The sequence below is a fragment of the Berghia stephanieae genome, chromosome 7 (assembly GCF_034508935.2).
Source record: "Berghia stephanieae isolate SIO BIC M18660-M18661 chromosome 7, UCSD_Bste_1.3, whole genome shotgun sequence".
In the NCBI taxonomy this organism is placed as follows: Eukaryota; Metazoa; Mollusca; class Gastropoda; order Nudibranchia; family Aeolidiidae; genus Berghia; species Berghia stephanieae.
In genome coordinates this window covers 13511719-13518357 of record NC_088366.1, presented here as the reverse complement: position 1 = coordinate 13518357, position 6639 = coordinate 13511719, and positions in this window count along the sequence as shown.

Below are 6639 nucleotides of genomic sequence, written 5' to 3'. Positions count from 1 at the left end.
GAAAATAGAAATAAGAACAAGATCTCTCTTGTGCCAAATTTTTCAAAGTTTTGGAAGAATTGGAATTTCAAGTACTTCACTTAATGACGTGCCTTCCTTCTTGCTGACCTCATCAATTGCACGTAATCAAGAGGTGAATAGACGTCAGCATTCTTCAGTTGTCTTCCAACTGTCGCATGTGTGCTATCCACCTCCATCTGTGTGTGACCCCACTCCAAGATTTTTAGGACCAGAATCTTTTCATATTTGATGCAAAACAATCTCAGAGCAGTGGCTAATACACGGTTACAGTTGTGATAAGTGCAGCCATTGGAGATCACGGTCACTGTATCAAAATGATCTTTATTTTGATTCGAGAAAAATCATAAAAACATGTCGCAAACTCATTAGCAGTGAGTGCCCCCTCTGCCTCATTCCAGAGATAGTGAAGACAGTCACCAGTCCCTAAATTATAAATTGAGTAATTGTGCACCTGCAGATTAGTTTTGTAGTACAGTTGCAGAAGCTTTCAGTGCAGGAGCAAGTAGCACACGCTGTACATCTACACACACGACCATATTCCGATCATCAGCTTTGGATTTATCCTGGCTCTTTTCAGCTCGAGCTTCTTCTTTTCGATTTATGTGGTCCTGCTATTTTTCTATATCCACATTTCTCTTGCTTTAAGCACAACAAAGATCACATTGGTTTTTCTTTGGTTTGAAAATAGAAATATTTTGCCGATGTACCTCCTGCATGAAAACTGTTTTTTGGTATCCTTTCCATTGTTGTCTAGCACACCGCTCAGAATATTCTCTATGAAATTCTTCTTAACTACAAAAGTGAGATTCCAGATATGATTTATTAGTGTCTTTTCGACAGTAGTGAGATGGCATCTTGGGGATGTTTGTCTAGAATTCACACAATTTCATTAGAGTCTCTGATGGCTCAGGATGAACTTCGGCCTCAGTCCCATTGTCAATCTTCTTTCCCAGTCACAACATTGTGTACCCACCAATTCTTCAACCCAGTTGTGTTTAAGAACAGAATCTTACATACCCTCAACATCAATGAAACTTTTAATATGTATTATAAGCAACAGTTCTTTCTCATCTTTTTCTCCCTTCCTCTGCTTGACGCCAAGCAAGCTAAGCCTGGAGCTCAAGACAGAGGAATGGTTGCTGAAGAACAGGCTTGAGTGCCTCAGCCATAACTTTATTGTTGCAGTCTCGTTCAGCATATTGTAAAAGCACATCCCTGTGATGAAATATGGTGCCTGTTAAATGACATGTAGGACATTTAAGCGACTGCCTGCATTTCTCACAAAGAGGCCACACGGAAATTTTCTCTCTTAAATGGGCCTTGAACCCAGATGGATCACCCTTTTCTTTTTACATGTGAAGATATAGAATTTAAAAAATAAAGTATTCAATATACTTCTCTGACAATTTTAAATGAGGAAAAAGGTCACACCATTCACTTTAAAAAATGTCACTAAAAAATCTCCCTCCTATACCAGGTAGCAAAAAGCATTAACCAAAAAAATATTTCCTTGACTGTTCGTTTGTAGTGCATCGGAACAAAGTATGTACTTCATACTGCTAAAGACTAGTTATTCCATACAAAGGCAAACGATTGATAATCTCTTTTGCAGTAAAAATTATCTGATAAAGTGAATGAAGGACACCCATTTTTAAGAACAAGACATGCAAGATAACAGTGTTTTTTTACTCCCAGACCAAATTTTAAGAGGAGTTGCAAACAAGACGGCGTGCTTCAGTGTAATCATGATTCAAATTACCGTAAACAAGACTGCTAATATCTCATTTAAAAAATAGGATAAATGCACACCATACTTATAGACGAGGTGGAGAACATTTGAAACTTGGTAGTCAGAACCAAATGATTTCGTTGCTAGCTGCATCTCACTCTTCAGGAATTTAAGCTTTATTCAGGCTGCATTTGCCAGGCCATCGAGGGGATGAATTTGGCAGTTCAACCAAGGAGACTGCGGCCGAGGTGATCTTCCATGGGTACTACTGTGTCATGGTTTGCAGCCAGTCTGTCCGTCAACGTTGACAGTATTTTCTAATACACACCCTGGAGCACTGTCTCCTGAGAGCCAGATTATTTGACGTACATACTACTGACCTCATCAAGAGTGTTGATGATGTGTTTTGCATAATCTGCGGCTTTACCACCAGGCAGGAATCGCACATTTAACGTGGCTGAGGATTCAGGAGTGTTCACTTGAAGTTCATTGGGATGACTCCCACACAATGTGTTGTGGCATCACAGGACACACAACAACACGAATAATTTAAGATCAATTCCACTGACTGTATGTCGGACAAAACTCCGAGTTCTCTCATCTTCTGTGAGCAGGTGATTGCGGATGATTTTGGCGAAATTGTTGTGTTCGTCAATGTCTGAAAAGTGTGAGTGATGGCAGGTCCTATAGCTTTAACCGGAACATTATGTAGTAAAAAAAAAAAAAACAACAAAACAATAAACAAACAAACAAACTTTTCTAAACTTTATATTACCTTCCGTATTTTTATTCACAGGAATGTGTCGTGAACGGATTTCCCAATCTCGTTCACGATATGTAAAATAAAGGAAAAAGTTCAGAAAAAGTCTCCACCGAAGTGGTCGTTCTCCATATATGTAAAGGACATATATGGGCTGTTAAAAATGCTCTAAAAGCACATCGGGAATCGTCCCGGTAAAGTCTAACTCTAAAACATACCAAAAGTATGGCGGCTCGGATCTCTGAAAAGATACAATGAATACAAAGTAGTAAGAATCAGGCTTGGTGTCGAAGAGAAAAGAATGAAGGGTGTTGCGAGCTTTTATAGGGTAGACACGATGACGTCACGTTTACGCGGGAGACAGTGAACAAACACAACATGAAGATTACTCACAACAGCTCGATCGAGACACGACAGTCATATCATAGCAAAACTCTTACAACAACAACATAAACCTTTCACAAGAATCAGTGACATAAAATCTTCCCCACAAATGTCTCTTGTCTCTGATCCATCAGTCCTTTGTTTTGTCTTCTCCAAGTCTTTTTGGTTGACTAATTTAGTTTTTAGTCCATAATTGTTTTTAATAAGATTTGAGCATTGTCTTCTTAATTCAGATAATTCATTCTCATGGCTGGTTAGAGTTGATGAAATGTATTAAAGCTGTGATTTCAGAGATCGAATCTTAGCATTCTGTGTACGTATAACTTTTATCTTTGTGTTCTAGCTGCAAAGACTCTTTTTTAAAACTGATTCACATACTTCAGATTCAATTTCACCCAAAGAGGGGAAATTTTTCACTCACTAATGAATTTACCCTGTTCACATAGTCGCCTTTTGTCTTTCTTTCGCAATCGATCACGAGTTGCTAGGCTCTTTGAGCAGTCACTTCTTGTGGTGGCAGCCGTGGATTGTGTCGTCTAGCAGCTGGTGATGTGCGAGGTGTGATCGTTATTAATTGTTGCGGGTGCATTGTTATAATGATCTGTTTTCTCCGTTGTGATTTTGAGAGGCAATGAAAGAAATGCTCTCATAAGAGCCTGATTTGTAAGGACTATGAGGCCTGGTGTTTTTTGTTGTTTTTTTTTTTTTGCTTGAAAAGTCTTTCAACGATCTCCGAACTCTTGTCTTGAGTGCTCTCCTACTAATGGGTACAGATATGCTAGTTGAGATATAGTCAAGTGTGTCCTTGATTGACAGTTGCTGAAATCGACCAGGTAAATTTATGTTCTCGATCCTTATGCGTGTTGGAAATGTGTCTGATCCGTATGCATTGAAGATAAAATCTTTTATAAGCGTCACGGACCTCGGTTCAGATTCATCTGGAATTACTTCGGTTTGCGTGTGATCGAAGCTTGTGATCTCTGTTTTTTTTGTGTGTTGACTTTCAGGTTTCAGAGATCTAATGTGTCAGAGATGGACTTCATCACTTGTTCTAGTTCCTAAGGTTTTCACATATAACTTATACTCATATGGAGACCATGATATAATCTCACCAAGTATGTATCCATTACTGTACTTGCAGCATGTACTAAAATCTTTTTTGGTATTCAAGGATGCTTTATTTCCAGGTTCTAAAGCATTGTTGAAAAGACATCCAACACACCTTTGGTCGACTGTTTACACTTATTTGGAGAAGTATATGTTGTCCTGAGTGCCTTAAGTTCAGTTGTCTGTCTACGATGAGTTGTCCTAACAGGATGTTTTATGTTAAGAAGTTTCCTATGATCCCTTAATAAACGACTAACAGCAGCTGGCGGGCGGAAGAGGGTATTTGCGTTGTGTCAATGGTACGAGGAGCGTCTTTTTGACGATTTGTGCGTGTGTTTGTATGTGTGTGTGTCTAATCAAGTCAACCAACCCAGTTTGCACAAGCAGGTTATTTTGCATGTTATTGTATTTTATTTGTTTTCCACGTTAATTTGTGTATTTTTGTGCTGACGAAGGGTTTGTACCCGAAACATCCATTGTCTGTCTCGTTCCTATACAAAGCCTCTCCATTTTCACTCTTTCGTTAGTATTTTCACGATCACAGTCACAGGCTCTACCGTTTTATCCAACCCAGTTTGCACAAGCTGTGTCTTTCTCTCCTGGGGTTGGCTATCCTATTTTATGTTTCTTCAGAATATTAAATTCTAACGCTTTCAAAAATGAATATCACAGCTGAAAGAAAGAAAAAAAAATCCAAACACGGAACGTTTCGGGCTCAAAACTTTTCTTCAGCCAACAACAACAAAAGCCCCAGTTAAAACATAAATACATTACTTACAAACCCAGATACACGGGTACAAAAAAAGTGGAAATAATGTTCACGCCTTTTGGTTTACATTCCAAGATCTTACGCAGAAAGGACGTGCTTTTTTTCCTATCTCGTTTTCCTGGGTTTTTAATATTAAGTAATGTACAAACTGGGGTGCAGGCACTGGTGTAAGGTAAAGATCGAGAATAGTATATTTATATAAACTTCCAAACAAAGCAAGACAAAAAATACAAGAAAAGTCGAGGAATTCAGATTTCTTGGGATGGTTTTAATCTTGTATGTTTAAAACTCTCTTGCTTTGTTTGACACTGTTTCATACACTCCTTGTCAGACCATTAATGAATTAATGATACTTTATAAAGTTTTGATTTCTAAATAATTGAGTGATTCATTAAATAAACATCAAATTAAAGAAAAATTCTAGATGTGTTGTTGGTTGATCCGATATGCAGTTGTCCATTATTCATTGTGTTAGATTGTTGCGCTCTCTCTCTCTCTCTCTCTCTCTCTCTCTCTCTCTCTCTCTCTCTCTCTCTCTCTCTCTCTCTCTCTCTCTCTCTCTCTCTCTCTCTCTCTCTCTCTCTCTCTCTCTCTCTCTCTCTCTCCTCTCTCTCTCTCTCTCTCTCCTCTCTCTCTCTCTCTTCTCTCCTTTCTCTCTCTCTCTCTCTCTCTCTCTCTCTCTCTCTCTCTCTCTCTCTCTCTCTCTCTCTCTCTCTCTGTGTGTGTGTGTGTGTGTGTGTGTGTTGAACATCATCAATACACTGATAATGTTCCCTTAGCCTGTACGCCTGCGACTGGATGAGGTCTTTTGTCCTCCCATAGTGGGCAGGGAGACATTTACTGTGTCTTCTATCCTCTTTTATCTCTTTCCAACTTGTTTTCTGTCTTCGTTTGGAATGAGATTACTTGGTTTTGTCCTAGTCCTGGTCGGAATCCTTGGCTAGAGGGTAATAGTCAAATGTATAATTATAGTTTTGAGATATTTTTCCCCCCTTGTAAATCGTCTCTTTTTAAATTTATTATTTACTTTTTTTGTTTTGAATATCATGATTTGTTAACATTTGAGAGTATTCCTCTTAGTAGAACCCCCTGCTTGTGACTGGATTGGACATTTTGGTGATCTTAAACTAAGTATACTGATAGTCGTGTGCTCTTGGAATCTACGTGTTTTCTATTTTAAAAACAATAATTAAAATATGGCCTTTTATATAGAGCTCAATATCCACTAAATGTGCTCAACGTCCCTGGTCAACAGCAACACTTAATATGTAGGATGAAATATGAAGCCTGTTAGGTGATATTACAATTTTTTAGGACAGAGACAACGCTGTTAAAGACCATGTACTCATTTTACACCTGAGTACGGTGAGAGAATGTGAGTAAAGAGCCTTTTTCAAGGAGTCAACTATGCATCGAGTGAGGCTCAAACCCATGATCTCCCGGTCCGAAAGCGAGTGTCATACTACTAGTCCACATAGCCGCACAAACATTCCCATAACCATTCCCCTTTGTCTTACTTATTCCCTTGTGCTTTTAATAAATCTACTTTTTGTTCTCTCCCATTTTCTGCCCTTTTAACTTTTACTGGCGCCGAAATATATAACCACATCAGTCGCAAGCGCCATACAACTGGGTGGGGTTTCCGACCTCCCATAGTGGGCAGGGAGGTACTTGCTGTGTCTTCTATCCCCCTCTATCTGTTTTCCAATTGATTCCTGTCTTTGTCTTGGAATGAGATTACTTAAGTTTTGTCCTGATTCTGGCCTTAGTCCTTGGCTAGGAGGGAAACAGTCGAATGTATAGTTATACTTTTTGGAGATGATATTCTTTTCCCTGTAAATCATCTCTCTCATGCAATGTTATTTTTTT